The 21011-nt window shown below is 44.2% G+C and overlaps 1 non-coding gene and 1 pseudogene across 1 annotated transcript; one reads left to right on the top strand and one right to left on the bottom strand.

Moving 5' to 3' along the window:
* Positions 1–6636: 6636 nt before the first annotated feature.
* Positions 6637–13654, bottom strand: LOC129024188 (coiled-coil-helix-coiled-coil-helix domain-containing protein 2-like; annotated as a pseudogene).
* Positions 13655–19890: 6236 nt separating this feature from the next.
* LOC129025528 (U7 small nuclear RNA) lies at positions 19891–19952 on the top strand. The gene has a single exon (XR_008497278.1). It is a non-coding gene; the product is annotated as a U7 small nuclear RNA (small nuclear RNA).
* The last annotated feature ends 1059 nt before the right edge of the window (positions 19953–21011 follow it).

The raw sequence follows: 21011 nt of genomic DNA, 5'->3' as shown, positions 1-21011 counted from the left end.
TAAGTCTTGGTTCAATTCAAAAATGGACTGTGTGTGGTGGCATACTCCGGTAATCCCAGCACTTTGGGAGGTTGAGGCAGAAGGATCACTTGAGCCTGAGAGTTCAAGACCAGCCTGGGCAACATAGCGAGACCCTGTCTCTACAAAAAAAAATTATTAAGAAAAAAGAAGCATTGTGTATGGAGAAAAGTGTGCAATGTGGATCAAGAATCCACTCAAGGCCGGGCACGGTGGCTCACACCTGTAATCCCAGCACTTTGGGAGGCCGAGGCGGGTGGATCACGAGGTCAGGAGATCAAGACCATCCTGGCTAACACAGTGAAACCCTGTCTCTACTAAAAACACAAAAAATTAGCCGAGCGTGGTGGCGGGCACCTCTTATCCCAGCTACTCGGGAGGCTGAGGCACGAGAATGGCGTGAACTTGGAGGCGGAGCTTCCAGTGAGCCGAGATCATGCCACTGCACTCCAGCCTGGGCGACAGAGAGAGACTCCGTCTCAAAAAAAAAAAAAAATCCACTCAAGGATACCGCTTTGCAATTCCTGATATAGATGCTGATATAGATGAACTCCTGCCACAGTTCGTCTCCTATTGAACTGTGTTAGGGGTATGGACCTTGGCTGATTTGCTAGTGTCTGCTCAGAGGATTGTCTGCTTAGTAATTTGGGGAGCATATATCTGTATGAGGATCCTCAACTAGACAGAGGGTCATTTCCCACCTTGCTGGCTCCTATTGTTAAGAACTATGAACTGTATGAGGGCTCCTTTGTGTTGGGCCAAGTCATGGTATGTGAAGGAATCCTGAACTGAGCAGGGACCATGCATGGGATGATGGGCTGTGCTGTGTCCCTGGGCTCTGTATCCTGATAGTGACGGTTTATAAGGGAAAAAAATCAGTCCAGAAAATGGGGTTGCTCAAAATAAGTTTGATGAAATAACTCAAAAATATTGCTGCAAAATGCCAGGCGTGGTGGCTCATGCCTGTGATCCCAGCACTTTGGGAGGCTGAGGTGGGCGGATGACCTGAAGTCAGGAGTTTGAGACCAGCCTGACCAACATGGTGAAACCCTGTCTCTACTAAAAATACAAAAATTAGCTGGGTGTGGTGGTGGACACCTGTAATCCTCGCTACTCGAGAGGCTGAGGCACGAGAATCGCTTTAACTTGGAAGGCAGAGCCGAGATTGCAGTGAGCCGAGATTGCACCACCGCACTCCAGCCTGGGCAACAGAGTGAGACTCCGTCTCAAAAAACATATATATATCTATATGTCTATATATATATATCTTCAAAAACCCTGATATGATATTTAACAACAACAACAACAAAAGTTGTGCATTAACCATGGCCAAGTGGAATTCATTCCAGAAAGGTAAGAGATGGTTCAGTATAATGAACTATATTAATTGTATAGTATTTATTAGAGTAATAGATGAAAGGTAGAAAACCACATGATCCTCTTGATATATGCCAAAAAAGGCATCTGATAAGTTCAATGTTTATTTATGATAATAGTTTTTAAAAACCTTAGTAAAACAGGCTCAGATGGATATTGTGTTAACATGATAAAAAAAAAGACTTTAAACAAAAAGCCAACGTCATCCTTTAGTATAAATTTTTTTCTGAACAGCCTCCTGTCTGCTCTTCCATGGCTTGAGTAGCAAAAAGCAACTGAGTAAGCCCTAAAGCAAATGGTTACTATTTAGAATTTAAACACAAATCTTGGCCAGGTGCAGTGGCTCACACCTGTAATCCCAGCACTTTGGGATGCCCACGCAGGCAGATCACCTGAGATCAGGAGTTCGAGACCAGCCTGGCCAACGTGGTGAAACCCAGTCTCTACTAAAAATGCAAAAATTAGCTGGACGTGGTGGTGGGAAAAAAAAAATTACCCGGGTAGCAGGGTGTGGTGGCACACGCCTGTAGTCCCAGCTACTCAGGAGGCTGAGGCAGGAGAATGGCTTGAACCTAGGAGGTAGAGGTTGCAGTGAGCCGAGATAGCGTCACTGCACTCCAGCCTGGATGACAGAGTGAGACTCCATCTCAAAAAAAAGGGAAACCACATGGGTCAGAGCATGAACAGTCTTAAGTGATGCCATCACTAGGATAGATGAGGTGGTCGATACTAGCATAGCTAAGGGTCTCAGCTCTTAGCCCTCATTTTTCTTCTTTCTTTCTTTCTTTCTTTCTTTCTTTCTTTTCTTTTTTCTTTCTTTCTTTCTTGACAGACTTTCACTCTTGTCACCCAGGCTGGAGTGCAATAGCTCGATCTCCACTCACTGCAACCTCCGCCTCCAGGGTTCAAGCCATTCTCCTGCTTCAGCCTCCCGAGTAGCTGGGATTACAGTCACCTGCCACCACGCGTGGCTAATTTTTTTGTATTTTTAGTAGAGACAGGGTTTCATCATGTTGGCCAGGCTGGTCTCGAACTCCTGACCGCAGGTGATCCGCCCGCCTCGGCCTCCCAAAGTGCTGGGATTACAGGCGTGAGCCACTGCGCCCAGCCAGCCCTCATTTTTCTTACCTAGATTTTTACTATTTGGTTTCCTAGTTTATTTTTTTTTATTAATTTTTTTTAAGAGATGGAGGTCTTGCTACGTTGCCCAGGCTGGTCTTGAACACCTGGACTCAGGCTTAAGTGATCCTCTGGCCTCGGATTCCCAAAGTGCTGGAATTACAGGCGTGATCCGCTGTGCCAGGCTGGTTTGCTTGTTTAAACGACATGCTTTAACTTTCACCTTTTACCTGTGCTTAATCATTGAGCTTATTCTTCTACATTTCTTCTTTGCTCCCATTTTTAATTGTATTTCTACTTTGCCAGAGAACATTCGTCAGCACTTATTCTTACATTTGTTTTAGTCTTAGATTTATATAATTGAACATGTTCAATTCTTAAGATCTGTTTTTTTGGCTAAAATTTTTCAATCATCTTTTAGTTGTATGAAACTTGACCCCTAGTAGAATACTCAGAAAGAGTCCTTGAGTACAAAATTACTTGAGTTCTTGAAAGTTTAAAGATGGAATCTTTGGCTCACACTTTTTTTCTTTTTTTTCTCTGATATGTCTGAGTCTTCTGAAACTCAGACTTTTTAAAAGCTTGAGTTTCTTCAAGAGGTTTCTTCACTGTTATCTTACTTTCTATAATTCTGTCAAGTAGTTTGATGCCAACTGATTTTCTTTTCCTGTAGGTCACTTGAGTGTTTTATTTGTTTATTTTGCCTATAGAGTCAAAGGATTTTTTTCTAATCACTATTGTCTGTTTTACTGAGCTATGTCTCAGAGTTGATTGTCAGTATCCTCAAGTACACAGCAGGATCTTTAAATATGTAGAAGTGGATGTTGCTTTATTTCTAGAAAGTTTTGTTTAAGTTATAATTCTAAATATTATAACAGTTCTGTTCCATTGTTTTGTTTTTGTTTTTGTTTTTGAGACAGAGTCTCACTCTATTGCCCAGGCCAGAGTGCAGTGGCACGATCTCAGCTCACTGAAACCTCCATCCGCTGGGTTCAAGCAATTCTCCTGCTTCAGCCTCCCGGGTAGCTGGGATTACAGGTATGTGCCACCACGCCCAGCTAATTTTGTATTTTTTTTTTTTTTTTAGTAGAGATGAGGTTTCTCCATGTTGGTCAGGCTGGTCTTGAACTCTTGACCTCAGGTGATCTGCCCACCTTGGCCTCCCAAAATGCTGGGATTACAGATGTGAGCCACCGTGCCCGGCTGTTTTTTTTTTTTTTTTTTCTTAAGAACTTTCAGGCCGGGCTCGGTGACTTACGCCTGTAATCCCAACTCTACTAAAAACACAAAAATTGAGTGGGCGTGGTGGCACGTGCCTGTAATCCTAGCTTCTCGGGAGGCTGAGGCAGGAGAATTGCTTGAACCTGGAGGTGGAGGTTTCAGTGAGCCGAGATCACGCCACTGCACTCTGGCCTGGCGACCAAGCCAGACTGTGAGTTTGCTCTTTGCCCCTTTAATTTGTTTTGGTTGTCTTGGTTCTTTTTTATTCATTCTTTCTTTCCTTTTACAGCATTTTTCAATGATACCAATTCTCCTTTGGGCACCTTGTAATTTAGTTTTCTCTTCTGAGATGATTTTGTCTTTTTCTGCAATTTCTTTTCTGAGTTCAGTCAGCATGCCACATGTTCCTGCTGTTTGTTTCTATTTTGTGTGTGTGTGTGTGTGTGTGTGTGTGTGTGTGTGTTTTGAAACAGAGTCTGGCTCTCTCACCCAGGCTGGAGTGCAGTGGCACAATCTTGGCTCACTGCAGCCTCCACTTCCCAGGCTCAAGAAATTCTCCTGCCTCAGCCTCCCGAGTAGCTGGGATTACAGGTGCACGCCACCACACACGGCTAATTTTTGTATTTTTAGTAGAGATGGGGTTTTACCATGTTGGCCAGGCTGGTCTAGAACTCCTGGGCTCAAATGATCCACCCGCCTCAGCATCCCAAAGTGCTAGGATTATAGGTGTGAGCCACTGTGCCCAGCCTTAAATTTTTGATTCGCAGTAGTCTTTCATATCTGCAATTGCTTGTTTAATTATATTTATGTTTTTCTCTGCTTTACTATTCTTGTATTTTTTTTGGAGGATATTTATTTTCATCAGCTGAAAAGTTTTGGTTCTTGCTTTTTTACCCCCTTATAGTAACTCTGTGAAGATAATCATTTTCTGATTATTGTAAAGTATCCTGGATTTTCCTGATTCGGTGATAACGTTTTGACTGATTCTATATGAAGAAAAGGATTCAGATATCTTATTTGGTTTATTGGCTCAAGAGCACCCTCTTCTGTTGATACAATAAAGTATAGTGTCTCTAATAAATTATACTTTTGGAGGGAAGGATCATTTGATCTTCTGAATGCTATTCCTCCAATGGCTACTTCTTCATGTCTTGCCTTCACAAGACTACTGTCTCTTGTACTGTGCAATTTTTAGGCTTCTTCCTTTTTTTTTTTTTTTACGCATCTTTCTTTCTTTCTTTTTGAGATGGAGTCTTGCTCTGTTGCCCAGGCTGGAGTGCAGTGGCACGATTATGGCTCACTGCAACCTCTGCCTCCCAGATTCAAGTGATTCTCCTGCCTCAGCCTCCTGAGCACCTGGGGCTCAGTTAATTTTTGTATTTTTAGTAAAGACAGGATTTCACCATGTTGTCCAGGCAGGTCTTGAACTCTTGACCTCAGGTGATCCACTTGCCTCAGCCTCACAAAGTGCTGGGATTTCAGGCGTGAGCCACTACACCCGACCAACACATCTTTCAAATAACACCTTTCTGGCCAGGTGCAGTGGATCACGCCTGTCATCCCAACACTTTAGGAGGCCGAGGTGGGCGGATTTTCTGAGGTCAGGAGTTCAAGACCAGCCTGGCCAACATGGTGAAACCTGGTCTCTACTAAAAATACAAAATTAGCTGGGCATGGTGGCACATGCCTATAATCCCAGCTACTCAGGAGGCTGAGACAGGAGAATGGCTTGAACCCAGGAAGCAGAGGTTGCAGTGAGTTGAGATCGAGCCATTGCACTCCAGCCTGGGCAACAAGAGTGAAACTCCATCTCAAAAAAAGACAAAAAACAAAAACAAAAAACAACACCCTTCCTTTTGATTCTTAGTGCTCTGATCCATCAGGTCTCAAACTCGTTCTTAGTTTTAATTAGGGTGGGACTTTCTTCAGTGTGAACTCTATGTGGTATTATCATGAGAGAAGAGAAGTCTCTTCTCTCACAATTTCTGCCTCACATTTCAAATAAATGGAACTATATAATATGTGGTCTTTTGTGACTGATTCTTTCACGTAGCATAATTTCTTTGAGATTCATCCATGTTGTAGCATGTATCAGTACTTCATTCTTTTTCATGGCCAAATAATATTCCATTTAATGGAATAAGTGGAATATTTGGTATAAATATATCACATTTTGTTTATTCATTCATTAGTTGATGGACACGTAGATTGTTTCCATTTTTTCCAAAGTAGCTGGATTATTTCTCATTCTCATCAACAATATATAAGGGTTCCCATTTCTCCACATTCACAGCAACACTTGTTATTGTCTTTTTTGGGTGAAGAAAATCACTTTATTCTAATTAACTCACAAACAAAACAAAACAAAAAAATCACAACAGCTGGTTCAAGGAGGCCACACAAACATTTGACACGCCCCAAATTCTATACTATCTTAATGAAATTCTACCAAATAAGAACACCCTCTTCTATTGCAATTCTGAAGCAAGAAAGTAATGAATGACAGAGGATTGGTTTAACTGACAGTTTTACACTTTATACCTTCACTATTAAATATATATATATATTTATTTATTTATTTTGAGACAGATTTTGCTCTTGTTGCCCAGGCTGGAGTGCAATGGCATGATCTCAGTTCACCACAACCTGCGGCTCCTGGGTTCAAGTGATTCTCTTACCTCAGCCTCCCGAGTAGCTGGGATTACAGGCATGCGCCAGCACGCCTGGCTAATTTTTTGCATTTTCTTTTTTTTAGTAGAGACAGAGTTTCTCCATGTTGGTTAGGCTGGTCTCGCACTCCCGACCTCAGGTGATCCGCCTGCCTCGGCCTCCCAAAGTGCTGGGATTACAGGCGTGAGCCACCACGCCCGGCTATCAATTATATTTTTATGCTAAATTAACTTAGTTATGAGAGCTGATTTTCCATTTCTTCAATTTGAACTTCTTGATTAGATAAATCCATTTGCAAGTCTGCACTGTTTCACCACCTCATGGAAACCCTCACAGAACTTTATGGCTCCCTGATTCTGGGCACATTCCAAAAACCATTTTATCTCATACAAGAAAGGCTACCGCTGCTGTGCCAGGTGGGTTCCTTGAGGCTCCTGGTAAGTGATGTCACCACTTGGGGGCTCAGCATTATTTACTCCACTGAAGCTCCCATTGATGGCCTGACCCAGTATGTGCCCCACAGCAGAGTCCACAGCCATGCCAGCTGCAGTGATTGCCACCTAGGCCATCAGACCTGGCTGCCGGGGAGTGCAGCAGCAGGAGAGCCAGCTGCAGAGGGTGGGGCTGCTGCTGGTGGCTGAGCTGCTGGTGCTGGCCTGGGTGTAGTTCTTATCTGAGGTGCTCAGCTGGCCAGAGGGGCCACGTGGGAGGTGCAGCTTCAGCTTCCACGTGACGTTGCAAATGTGCTGCGGCTCAGCGTCTAGACGTGTGAAACTATGTTTCTAAAATTATAGCCATTCTTCTGCATGTGAAATGGTATCTCGTGGTTTTGGTTTGCATTTCCTTAGTGATTAGTGATGTTGAACATCTTTATTTTATTTGGTCATTTATTTTTGAGATGGAGTTTCGCTCTGTCACCCAGGCTGGAGTGCAATGGCTCGATCTCGGCTCACTGCAACCTTGGCCTCCCAAGTTCAAGCGATTCTCCTGTCTCAGCCTCCCAAGTAGCTGGGATTACAGGCGCCCGCCACCATGCCAGGCTAATTTTTGTAGTTTTTAGTAGAGACAGGGTTTTGCCACATTGGCCATGCTGGTCTCTAACTCCTGACCTCAGGTGATCTGCCTGCCTCGGACTCCCAAAGTGCTGGGATTACAGGTGTGAGCAACCATGCCCAGCCTTATTTTTTGTTTTTATGTAGAGATAGAGTCTCACTGTGTTGCCAAGGCTGGTCGTGAACTCCTGGGCTCAAGATATCCTCCCATGTTGGCAGCCCAAAGTGCTAGGATTGTAGGTGTGAGCCACCACGTCTGGCCCTGAACATCTTTAAATGTCTTTATCAGCCATTTGTATATCTTCTTTGAAGAAATGTCTATTTAAGCCCTTTGCTGTCCCCGCACCCGCCAACTTTTTTTTTTTTTTTTTTTTTTTTTTTTTTTTTTTTTTTTTTTTTTGAGTAGGAGTCTCACTCTGTTGCCCAGGCTGGAGTGCAATGGGGCAATCTCAGCTTACTGCAACCTCTGCCTCCTGGGTTCAAGCAATTCTCCTGCCTCAGCCTCCCGAGTAGCTGGGATTACAGGCACTGCCACCATGCCCGGCTAATTTTTGTATTTTTAGTAGAGACAGGGTTTCACCATATTGGCCAGGCTGGTCCCTTTGGCCAGGCTGGTCTTGAACTCCTGACCTCCTGATCCCCCTGCCTTGGCCTCTCAAAGTGCTGAGATTACAGGCATGAGCCACCGCGCCCGGCCCCTTTGCCCCTTTTTGAAAATTGGGCTTTTTTTTTTGGCTGGGCGTGGTGGCTCTTGCCTGTAATCCCAGCACTTTGGGAGGCCAAGGTGGGTGGATCAAGAGGTCAGGAGATCCAGACCATCCTGGCTAACACGGTGAAACCCCATCTTTACTAAAAATACAAAAAATTAGCTGGGCGTGGTGGTGGGCGCCTGTAGTCCCAGCTACTCGGGAGGCTGAGGCAGGAGAATGGCGTGAACCCGGGAGGCGGAGCTTGCAGTGAGCCGAGATCACACCACTGCACTCCAGCCTGGGCGACAGAGTGAGCCTCCGTCTCAAAAAAAAAAAAAAAAAATTGGGCTTTTTTTTTTTTTTTTAAAGATTATTGAATGTTAAGGTTATACATTCTAGATAAAAGTCCCTTGCCAGATATATGGTTTGCAAATATTTTCTCCCATTCTGTAGGTTGTCTTTTTACTTTCTTAATGGTGACTTATGGTGTACAAAAAATTTAAATTTTGATGAAGCCCAATTTATCTATTTTTTTCTTTTGTCATTTGTGTTTTTGATGCTGTATCTAAGAAGCTATTGCCTATCCCAGGATCACAAATATTTACTTCTATAATACTTCTATAATTTATTTTTGAATGCTAATTTTGTATCCAGCAATTTGCTACTCTCTAATTAATTATAATAATTTACTTTACTTACTGTACCTTCTCTTTTTTCTTTTTCTTTCTTTTTTTTTTTTTTTTGAGACAAGGTTTTGCGCTTGTTGCCCAGGCTGTAGTGCAATGGCACAATCTCAGCTCACTGCAACCTCTGCCTCCCGGGTTCAAGGGATTCTCCTGTTTTAGCCTCCCAAGTAACTGGGATTACAGGTGCCCGCCATCATGCCTGGTTAATTTTTTGTATTTAGTAGAGGAATTTCGCCATGTTGGTCATGCTGGTTTCGAACTCCTGACCTCAAGGGATCCACCTGCCTCTGCCTCCCAAAGTGCTGGGATTACAGGCATGAGCCACCGGGCCCGGCCCTAATATTTAATATTTTTACCTTTAATTTTTTTTATTTTTTATTGCTGTTTTGTGCCTAGTAAAATATTGAATAGAAATAGTGATAATGGATATCATTGTCTCATTCCTCATTAACAGGGGAAAGCTTTTAATATTTATTCTTTAAGTTTGATGCTTGCTTTAGGTTTCTTTTAAGATTAAGGAAATTCCATTTAGCTATTTTATAAGATTAAATAAATTCTACTTTATTACTACTGACAGTTTTTCTTTTTCTTTTTTGAGACAGGGTCTTGCCCTGTTGCCCAGGGTGGAGTGCAGTGGTACAAACATGGCTCATTGTAGCCTCAACCTCCTGGGCTCAAGTGATCCTCCTCCCACCTCAGCCTCCCAAGTAGGTGGGACCACAGGCATGTGCCACCATACCTGGCTAATTTTTGTATTTTTGGTAGAGATGGGTTTTCACCATGTTGGCCAGGCTGGTCTCGAACTCCTGACCTCAGGTGATCCACCTGCTGCCTCGGCCTCCCAAAGTGCTGGGATTACAGGCATAAGCCAACACGCCCAGCCAGTTGGTTTGTTTGTTTTCAAATCTGTAGTATCACCTTACAGTTTCTAGTTCCTTAAGAAGTATTTAAATAGGGGTTTTAACAGTATCTGGAGTCATAGTGGACGGTGGATGTATTTGTATTGTCTGTTGTTTCTGATGCTTCTTGCTCATTCTTTGTTGTCTCTCACTGTGTGTCTGGTTATCTTTTTTTTTTTTCTTTTGAGACAGAGTCTCACTCTGTTGCCCACGCTGGAGCGCAATGGCTCAATCTCAGCTCACTGCAACCTCTGCCTCCTAGGCTCAAGCAATTTTCATGCCTCAGCCTCCTGAGTAGCTGGGACTGCAGGTGTGCTGGTCTTGAACTCCTGACCTCAAGTAAGCCACCTCCTCGGCCTCCCAAAAGTGCTGGGATTGCAGGCACGAGCCACTGTGCCTGGCTCTGGTTATTTATTTATTTATTTATTTATTTATTTACTTATTTTTTGAGATGGAGTCTTGTCCTGTTGCCCAGGCTGGAGTGCAATGGCATGATCTCAGCTTACTGCAACCTCCGCCTCCCGAGTTCAAATGATTCTCCTGCCTCAGCCTTTCAAGTAGCTGGGATTACTGGTACCTGCCACCACGCCCAGCTAAGTTTTGTATTTTTAGTAGAGACGGGGTTTCACCATGATGGCCAGGCTGGTCTCGAACTCCTGACCTCGTGATCTGCCCACCTCAGCCTCCCAAAGTGTTGGGATTACAGGCGTGAGCCACCACATCTGGCCCCTGGTTATCTTTAGTTATGTGTTGGATATCCTATTTGAAGAATTATTATTATTAATTATTATTGAGATGGAGTCTTGCTTTTGTCGCCCAGGCTGGAGCGCAGTGGCGCGATCTTGACTCACTGCAACTGCATCTCCTGGGTTCAAGCAATTCTCCTGCCTCAGCTTCCCGAATAGCTGGGATTACAGGTGGCTGCCAACATGCCCAGCTAATTTTTGTATTTTTAGTAGAGATGGGGTTTCACCACGTTGGCCCGGCTGGTCTCGAACTCCTTACCTCCGGTGACCCACCCGCCTTGGCCTTCCAAAGTGCTGGGATTACAGGCGTGAGCCGCTGCGCCCGGCCCTGAAGAATTATTTATAGAAATAATTTGAGACTTGGAATAATATTATCTTTTCCCAGAAAGGATTTTTTTGTTCCTTACCAAGTGCCTGGGGCACTAATAGTATGAGAAGAGTATGGGATTACCTTATTCCAAGTTTAAATCTTGGTATTTTGTGGGCCATTCAAATGATAAATCTGATCTATAGAGGTCATGAAGGCTAATTTACTTCTGGTTCGTCCTTACTCCCAGGGTGTAGCTATCTAGTTTCCAAACCCAAAGCAGGGAACAGTACACCTTAGATTCCACCTTTTGTCCCCCAGCCCCATAAACCAACAAATGAGCAGCTCAGCTTCTCACATACCTCTTTGGAATGGTCAGACACCTTAAGGTTAAAAGCTATCCCTGCATGCTATGCTAACCTCTCTGGGTTTCTGGCCTCTCTCTAAGCTTGCCTTAGTCATGACTCACCTGAAAGCATTAGTGCTCTGGAAACAAAGCTTGAGGAATTTTTTGTTTCCATATTCCAGAGTGTAGTCCTTTGAGTTCTCTCTGCACAAGAGAGTGTAATTTGCACTAGGAGTCCCCTTTGGCTGGTGCACGGCTTCAGCTGCTTTCTTCAGTTCCCAGTGTCCACCCCAAAGCACCGCTTGCCTATCAGTTGTTTCCTGGGGTGGGCAAATGACCCCTGGGGCAAAGACTACAACAGAATCCTAGTTGAGAGAGAGAGAGAGAGAGAGAGAGTGTGTGTGTGTGTGTGTGTGTGTGAGAGAGAGAGAGAGAGACAGAGACAGAGACACACACAGAGAGACAGAGATATCCAGAGTCCAGGGTCTACTTTCCTGGTGGCTGCAGGTCACTAACTCATTGTCTTATGTGTCCCTCTCACTTAAGGAACACCTTTTGTTTGGTAAATGCCTCTGGAGGGAAGAGGCCCTGGCTCACTTCTTTCTGTTCTGAGCACAAATTACCCTCACCACCACCCTGGCCCAAGCTACCATCATCTATCTCCTGGATTTAACTGAGTTCCCAGCTTCCACCTTTGCCATTCTATTCTCCTCATAAAAGTGACTGATCCTTTAAAAGAATAAATCAGACATGTCGCTTCTTAGTTTAAAACCTCTCAGTGCCTTTTAAACCCACTCAGAATAAAATCCAAAATCGTTCCCATGACCTACAGGGACTTATATAACCTGGTCCCTGGTTACCACTCAGATCTTATCACCTGTACTTCAGTCACACTAGCTTCCTGCTGTTCCTCAAACAAGCCAGTTATGCTTGAGCCTTAGGGCTTTGTACTTACTGCCTGCAATGCTCTTTACCTTGATATCCTCATGGCTGATTCATTCACCTCCTTTAAGTTTCTGCTAAAGTGTTACCTATCAGAAAGGCCTTCCCTGATCAGCCCATGTAAAACAGCATTCCTTTCCTTTTATTCTTTATGCTCTTATCCAGGTTTATTTTCCTTATAACACTTGTCACCAATTGTCATATTTTATTTTATTTTGTTTTATTTTGAGACAGAGTCTCATTCTGTCACCCAGGCTGGAGTGCAGTGGTGCGATCTTGGCTCACTGCAACCTCTGCCTCCTGGGTTCAAGCGATTCTCCCGCCTCAGCCTCCTGAGTAGCTGGGACTACAGGCATGCACCATCACGCCTGGCTAATTTTTGTATTTTTAGTAGAGAGGGGGTTTCACCATGTTGGTCAGGCTGGTCTCAAACTCCTAGCCTCATGATCCGTCCGCCTCAGCCTCCCAAAGTGCAAGGATTATAGGTGTGAGCCACCGCACCTGGCTATTTGTTTTTAAAAATGTTGTCTCCCTCTCCAGCTAGATTGTAAACTCCATGAAAACAGGGACATATTCTTGTATGTCCAGCATACAAGAATAAACAGTGCCTTGCACATTATAGGTGACTCATAAATACGGTATTAATGAAGAAATTGTGTAACACCTATATAAAGGAGACTAGGCCGGGCGCGGTGGCTCTCGCCTGTGATCCCAGCACTTTGGGAGGCCGAGGCGGGGGGATCATGAGGTCAGGAGATCGAGACCATCCTGGCTAACATGGTGAAACCCCGTCTCTACTAAAAAATACAAAAAAAAAAAAAAAAAAAAAAAGAAAAAAAAAATTAGCCAGGCATGGTGGCGGGCGCCTGTAGTCCCAGCTACTCGGGAGGCTGAGAGCCAGCAGAATGGCGTGAACCCTGGAGGCATAGCTTGCAGTGAGCCGAAATCACGCCACTGCACTCCAACTCCAGCCTGGGCATCAGAGCGAGACTCTGTCTCAAAAAAAAAAAAAAAAGAGACTAAAATTAATCCAGAGGGACAGCAAAGGATTGAATTTTGCAAAAGTAGTAATTATTCCCAAATTAATTTATACATTTATCACCATTCTGATTTTAAAACTGCACAGTACTTTTTGGATCACAAGGTCAGGAGATTGAGACCATCCTGGCTAACATGGTGAAACCCCCGTCTCTACTAAAAATACAAAAAAAATTAGCCGGGTGTGGTGGTGGGCGCTTGTAGTCCCAGCTACTTGGGAGGCTGAGGCAGGAGAATGGCGTGAACCCGGGAGGCGTAGCTTGCAGTGAGCCGAGATCGCGCCACTGCATTCTAGCCTGGGCGACTGAGCAAGACTCCGTCTCAAAAAAAAAAAAAAAAAAATTACACATAACATTAAAACCAAAGGAAAAAAACCCAAAAACCAGTTTGTTACTTCACATGGCATTGGGCAGCTGCTGCTAATTTAAGTTGAAAGCTCTATAGCTAGCTAGCTACATGACTGATTCATCAGTTTGAGATTTGTTCTCCTGTCAAAAGTTTAAGTCTGATGGAAGGTTGGTCTCACATTCTGGTGTTTGGACATCCCTTAGCTAGCATATGTCTGGTCAAAAAGATCTTTGTGGGCTGGGCACGGTGGCTCACGCCTGTAATCCCAGCACTTTGGGAGGCCGAGGCGGGCGGATCACGAGGTGAGGAGATTGAGACCATCCTGGCTAACACGGTGAAACCCCCGTCTCTACTAAAAATACAAAAAAATTAGCCGGGCGTGGTGGCCGGCGCCTGTAGTCCCAGCTACTCGGGAGGCTGAGGCAGCCTAATGGCGGGAACCCGGGAGGCGGAGCTTGTAGTGAGCCGAGATCGCGCCACTGCACTCCAGCCTAGGGGACACAGCGAGACTCCGTCTCAGAAAAAAAAAAAAAAAAGATATCTGTGGCAAGCCAGATATCCTGTCACCTCGCCAAAGGGAAGGTATCCTCTCTAAGCTCTGCCCTCTTGGTTAGGTTGGAGATACCAGGGGATCTTTCTTTTACCACCAAAGGCTCCCTCTAGTGGTACTGCTGCTGTTGCTCTCAGCAGGTGGTGACATTCGCTTAGGGCAGGGAACTGCAGAGAGGGAGCTGAGGAGCTTCCGGCCAGACACAGCCTAGTCGTCTGTGATTTTAGGACTCTGGGCTTGGGTGAAACATCACGTTATTGCTTTGTTTCAGGCTTGATACTACCAGGTGCCTGCTCCTTGACCTCTGTTTAAATGAGGAACTTCAAGAATAGACAATTTCACGCGCGTCCGTGTGAAGAGACTACCAAACAGGCTTTGTGTGAGCAATAAAGCTTTTTAATCACCTGGGGGCAGGCAGGCTGAGTCCGAAAAGAGAGTCAGCGAAGGGAGATAGGGGTGGGGCCGTTTTATAGGATTTGGGTAGGTAGTGGAAAATTACGGTCAAAGGGGGTTGTTCTCTGGCTGGCAGGGGTGGGGGACACAAGGTGCTCAGTGGGGGTGCTTTTGAGCCAGGATGAGCCAGGAGAAGGAATTTCACAAGGTAAGGTCATCAGTTAAGGCAGGAACAGGCCATTTTCACTTCTTTTGTGATTCTTCAGTTGCTTCAGGCCATCTGGATATATGCGTGCAGGTCACAGGGGATATGATGGCTTAGCTTGGGCTCAGGGGCCTGACAGACAAAATGACTCTTTTCAGTTTATTGCATGAAGGAGTTACACTAGTTCAAATTAAAAGTAGATCACGGCCAGGCGTGGTGGCTCACGCCTGTAATCCTAGCACTTTGGGAGGCCGAGGAGGGTAGATCACCTGAGGTTAAGAGTTTGAGACCAGCTTGGCCAACATGGTGAAACCTCGTCTCTAATAAAAATACAAACATTTGCCGGGTGTGGTGGCAGGCGCCTGTAATCCCAGCTACTTGGGAGGCTGAGGCAGGAGAATCGCTTGAACCCAGGAGGCAGAGGTTTCAGTGAGCCGAGATCATGTCACTGCACTCCAGCCTGGGCAACAGAGCAAAACTCCATCTCAAAAAAAAAAAAATAAATAAATAATTAAAAAATTAGGCGGTTATGGTGGTGCGTGCCTATAGTTCTAGCTACTCGGAAGGCTGGGGCAGGAGGATTGCTTGAGCACAGGAGTTCCAGGCTACAGCGAGCTGTGATCACACCACCGCACTCCAGCCTGGGCTACAGAGAGACTTTATCTCTTAACAGCAACAGCAACAACAACAAGCAAAGAAAAAAGCAGGTGAGGGGTTTCTAAGCATGACACAAGCCAAGTTTTTTGTTTGTTTGTTCGTTTGTTTGTTTTTGAGATGGGGTCTTTCTCTGTCTCCAGGGTGGAGTGCGACAGTGCGATCATAGCTCACTGCAGCCTCGGCCTTTTGGGCTCAAGCTATCCACCCAACTCAGCCTCCTGAGTAGCTGCAACTACACTGCAGGTGGGCACCACCATGCCTGGCTATTTTTTTTTTTTTTAATTTTTAATTTTGTAGAGACAGGGTTTCCCTACTTTGCCCAGGCAGGTCTTGAACTCTAGGGCTCAAGAGATCTTCCTGCCTCAGCCTACCCAAGTGCTGGGATTTCAGGCATGAGCCACAATTCCCGGCCCCAAGAAGCTTTAAAGGAGAAAAAGACATAAATTCAACTACATTTAAAAAAATCTTGCATGGCATAAGGCAGCACAAATAAGGATTTTAAAAAACAAATTGTGAATAAATATTTGCACTACATATGAGAGAGAAAACCTTATTTACTTAATACAAAAAAAATTCTTACAAATCAATGACCAATGACGCATTAGAAAAATAGACAAAGGTTATGAGAATATACAGATGGCTAATGTATGAAAGACACTGAACCTCATTAATAACCAAATAAATGCTAATCAAAATATTTCATTTGATTTGTCAGATTAGTAAAGATTTGAAATATTGACAGTTTCCAGGGTTGGCTTGAATATTGATAAATAGCCATTCTTTTAACACTGTCTGTAGGATTATACATTGGGTTAATATTTTGATGCCATTTTATCAATATCTATAAACATTTTAAAGGTATAGACCTTTCTTTTTTTTTTGAGATGGAGTCTCGCCCTGTCATCCAGGGTGGAGTGCAGTGGGGCAATATCGGCTCACTACAACCTCCGCCTCCTGGGTTCAAGCAATTCTCCTGCCTCAGCCCCCCAAGTAGCTGGGACTACAGGCACGTGCCACCATGCCCGGCTAATTTTTTGTATTTTCAGTAGAGACAGGGTTTCACCATGCTAGCCAGGCTAGTCTTGAACTCCTGACCTTGTGAACCACCCTCCTTGGCCTCCCAAAGTGCCGAGATTACAGGCATGAGCCACTATGCTGGGCTGGTGTAGACCTTTTGATCTAGCAACTACACTTTGGTGAATATATCTTGTAGAAATACTTAAAGATGGATACATAGTAATGATCATTGCAGAATTATTTGTAACGATGAATACTTGAAAGAAGAAGCCCTAAATATAGGGCGTTGGTTAAATAATTGATAGTAATCCACGTAGTACAAATGACAAAACCATTAAAATAATTAGATAAATTGCTACTTAAAGGTTTTTCAAACTTTTAAAAAATTAATAAACTATTTTTTTTTTAACACTTCTAGGTCCACAAGGAAAATCGAGTGGCCACAGCTTTCTCTTGGTATTGTAGGGATAAAAACCTTCTTCTTCGCTAGTGCTTTTTCATGGAGGGCTAAATGTTGATATGAATATAGGTCATGGTTGTATAGAGATTGGCTCCTGGTAAATTAAGTGATGGTATGATGATGGCCTTGATTTAAAAAGGTGCTTTTGCTTGATGTGGTGAAAGTTGGTATAGGCTTTATTCTGGTGCTATGAGTAGGGATCTCAGTAGTACTACCTTATGGTTTTCTTGATTAATCAAAAGAGTGGTGATGTAATTCCTCATCTTTTTTTTCTTTTTCTTTTTTTTTTTTTTGAAATGGAGTTTCGCTCTTGTTGCCCAGGATGGAGTACAATGGCATGATCTTGGCCCACCGCAACCTCTACCTCCCAGGTTCAAGGGATCCTCCTGCCTCAGCCTCCCAAGTAGCTGGGATTACAGGCACCCGCCACCACCCCCGGCTAATTTTTGTATTTTTAGTAGGATAAGGTTTCACCATGTTGGCCAGGCTAGTCTCGACCTCCTGACCTCAGGTGATCTGCCTGCCTCGGCTTCCCAATGTGCTGGGATTATAGGCATGAGCCACCATGCCTGGCCGTAATTCCTCATCTTATTGCAGCCTTTTTACTGTATGGTGAGTGGTGGTATGGGTACAGGTTCAGCTCTAAATATTGGTTGCATTGCACTGTGGTTAAGAATGTAGGCTCTGGGCCAGGCGCAGTGGCTCATGCCTGTAATCCCAGCACTTTGGGAGGCCGAGGTGGGTGGAGAACTAGGTCAAAAGTTCGAGACCAGCCTGACCAACATAGTGAAACCCTGTCTCTACTAAAAATACAAAAAATTAGCTGGCATGGTGGCTCTTGCCTATAATCCCAGCTACTCGAGAGGCTGCGGCAGAAGAATCGCTTGAACCTGGGAGGCGGAGGTTGCAGTGAACAGAGATCATGCCATTGCACTCCAGCCTGGGCAACGAGAGCGAAACTCCATCTCAAAAAAAAAAAAAGAATGTAGGCTCTGGTTCAGACTGCATTTTTGACTGCAGTGTATGCTGGAGCTGAGTAGCTTGCCTTCTGGAATTTGCTGCCATCCTTACAACTCACACAGTGAATGCTTATGCAGTTATACTTGGTCCCTTCCTTCACATACTTACCTGCTTGAACCTAGTCTTTGAGTTTGCCACCCCTGCTTCAAGTATTTCAGTTTAGTCATTAAGATGTTGGGCCAGGTGTGATGGCTCATGCCTGTAATCCCAGCACTTTGGGAGACTGAGGCGGGCGGATCACTTGAGGCCAGGATTTTCAGACCAGACTGGCCAAAGTGGCAAAATCCCGTCTCTACCAAAAATACAAAAATTAGCCGGGTGTGACCACATTTGACTCACTCCATTTATTCTACCCTCAACAGGGACTGTACAGATATGCTGCAGTGACCACTCTGTCACAATGCAACCCCATGGAACTCATGTCTGCTTTCTCTAACTCCACCAATTGGAAGGGAACTCTGATTTGGTAGTATCCTGGGCTCCAGTGAATGACTCACTGCATAGGTCTTCTCTGTTTCTCACTCCCCTCTCACTGGTTTGACAATCTGCTTGTTGGCACCCTTCTTCTCTCTGGGATCTATGAATAATAAACTGCTTTTGTTTTTTCATGTGTTTTTGTTATGTTGTCTTCTCTGTACTTCACCTGACTGACACACACAGACCTAATTTTACTCCCAGTGAAAGCTCTCCTAAAGAGTGGCTATCTTGGTAGGAATAAACTGAACACAAGTCAGACAAGAGCCTCAAGGGCAGTTGACGGTATAAACAAGTTTCCTATGAGAGGGACACCTGACCATGGGTCAGATACCTAGGCATTAGGCCATCTGCTAGGATAAAGAAGTATCCTGTGAAAGGCACAGTGTAAATATCCACAAACAATCCCCTGGAACCTGATCAGGGCAGGGCTAGAGTTTACACTCCCTCTGCAGAGAAAGATCTCAAGACCAAACTAGAGAAATACGACATAATTTTTAGGTCTTGGAAAACCAATAGCAATGCTATTCCTACTTTCTTTCATTCTTCTCTTTGAAATTAGCATGGCTGCAATGTTTCTACAGTATGGAAGGTTAAAAAAAAATAGTATCCTCAAGTTCTGGGAAGATAAAAGCTTGAATAAATGTTCCTGACACACTCTTCCTCCTGAATCCTGCTGGAGAGTAACACAACAGTCAGGATAGGTAAGGTGATGGAGCCTAAAAACTGTATTTAAGGCTATATTTCTTTTAGGATTTTCTAGTGGGGATGGAGAGCAGATTTGAGCAGCGTCCAGCCTATGACTGCATATGGCAGTGATGCTAGCATCTGACCATTTCTTCCCAATATGGGACACTTTATTTTATTTTTAAAATTAATTTAAATTTAAATTTAATTTAATTAATTTTTTTGTGACAGGGTCTCATTCTTTTTTTTTTTTTTTTTTTTTTTGAGACGGAGTCTCGCTCTGTCGCTCAGAGCGAGTGCAGTGGCGAGATCTCGGCTCACTGCAGGCTCCGCCTCCCGGGTTCCCGCCATTATGCTGCCTCAGCCTCCTGAGTAGCTGGGACTACAGGCGCCCGCCACCATGCCCGGCTAATTTTTTGTATTTTTAGTAGAGACGGGGTTTCACCGTGTCAGCCAGGATGGTCTCGATCTCCTGACCTTGTGATCCACCCGCCTCGGCCTCCCAAAGTGCTGGGATTACAGGCGTGAGCCACCACGCCTGGCCAGTGAGACACTACAAATAGGCAATTTTGGCTCTGGAGTTCCCCTGCTGAATTGGCTGAGACTGTCTGATCTGCTTAGTGCCAAGAGAGAGTCAAGGGATAGGGCAGGGTACCTCTCTCTTTTTTTTTTGAGACAGAGTCTCGCTCTGTCGCCCAGGCTGGAGTGCAGTGGTGCGATCTCGGCTCACTGCAAGCTCCGCCTCCCGGGTTCACGCCATTCTCCTGTCTCAGCCTCCCGAGTAGCTGGGACTACAGGCGCCCGGCTAATTTTTTGTATTTTTAGTAGTGACGGGGTTTCACTGTGTTAGCCAGGATGGTCTCGATCTCCTGACCTCGTGATCTACCCCCCTCAGTCTCCCAAAGTGCCGGGATTACAGGCGTGAGCCACCGTGCCTGGCCAGGGCAGGGTATCTCTCTTAAAACCTGGGGGTGTTACAGCTCTTTTAGAATTTGTCTAGCAGGCTTTCCAGTAAATACCGGAAAGCCCTCAATGAATTTTAAATTAAAAAATTTAAAAAAAGAAACCTGGAACAAAGACTGATTCTGCTCTATGAAGCCTGTTCTATGAAGGTTCAACCTGCTCACCTGCTTTCCTGAAGCCCTAAGGGACCTGACTGATTCACATGACCATGATGGAAGTTGAGGAAAACTATTTTGCTGGCCTGAATTACTTTCAGCCCCTATGGTTGGAAGAGATTGCCACGTATGCTCAGGGAGGCTTGGGGCAAAGAGGCTTCCTTCCTATGTCTCAGCAAAGGCATATCTCTTCATCTAGTTGATTTCTCACCTACAACAGCAAAAACTGCTTAGTCTTCCACCACTCACTGGTTTACCACTGCTCAGGAGACCCTAATCTGACCTAACTGCTAAGGAGTCAAAACCATGAGCAGGTAAGGAGAAATGACCCATTTGAGGACATTTATTAACTAGAGGGAGGAAGACTAACTCACACAACTAGACAGATGGCTTCTATTGATGCAGAATCACAGGAAGAATCAGAGAATTAGTAAATGATTAAACAAGTTAATATTTGTAAAATATTTAGAACAGTGCTTGGCGTATATTATATACACGTGTGTCAAATGATAAAGTGTAACAAACAAGTAACGAAAGCTCTCAAGGGTGTGCAATTAGAGCACAAAAAAGACAATCTAGAACTAGAAAACATGGTTTTAGAATTAAAAAAAAATTAGTGCACAAACTGGAAAAGAGGATGATCCTTAACTGAGAACCAAATTAGTAATCTGGAAGATCAAGCAGAAGAAATAGCTTTCAACAGAGAACAAAAATGTAAAGAAATAGAAATCATTGAGGATTAAGAAACTCGGGAGATCTGTTGTGAAAATGATAGGAGTCCAGAAGGACAAAGCGAATATAAGAAAGCGAAAACCTAACTAGATAAATAATAGAAGAAAATTTCCCTGAGTTGAAGAAAGATTTGTGTTTGCAGATTAAAAGTGTTCACTGAGTCTTATGAATGATAATGAAAAAAGACACACATCAAAATTTATCCTTGTGAAATCCTTGAATTCCAAGTATAAAGAGAAA

This window comes from Pongo pygmaeus, chromosome X (genome assembly GCF_028885625.2).
Source record: "Pongo pygmaeus isolate AG05252 chromosome X, NHGRI_mPonPyg2-v2.0_pri, whole genome shotgun sequence".
NCBI lineage: Eukaryota > Metazoa > Chordata > Mammalia > Primates > Hominidae > Pongo > Pongo pygmaeus.
This window is presented reverse-complemented; position numbering and strand designations above follow the sequence as displayed.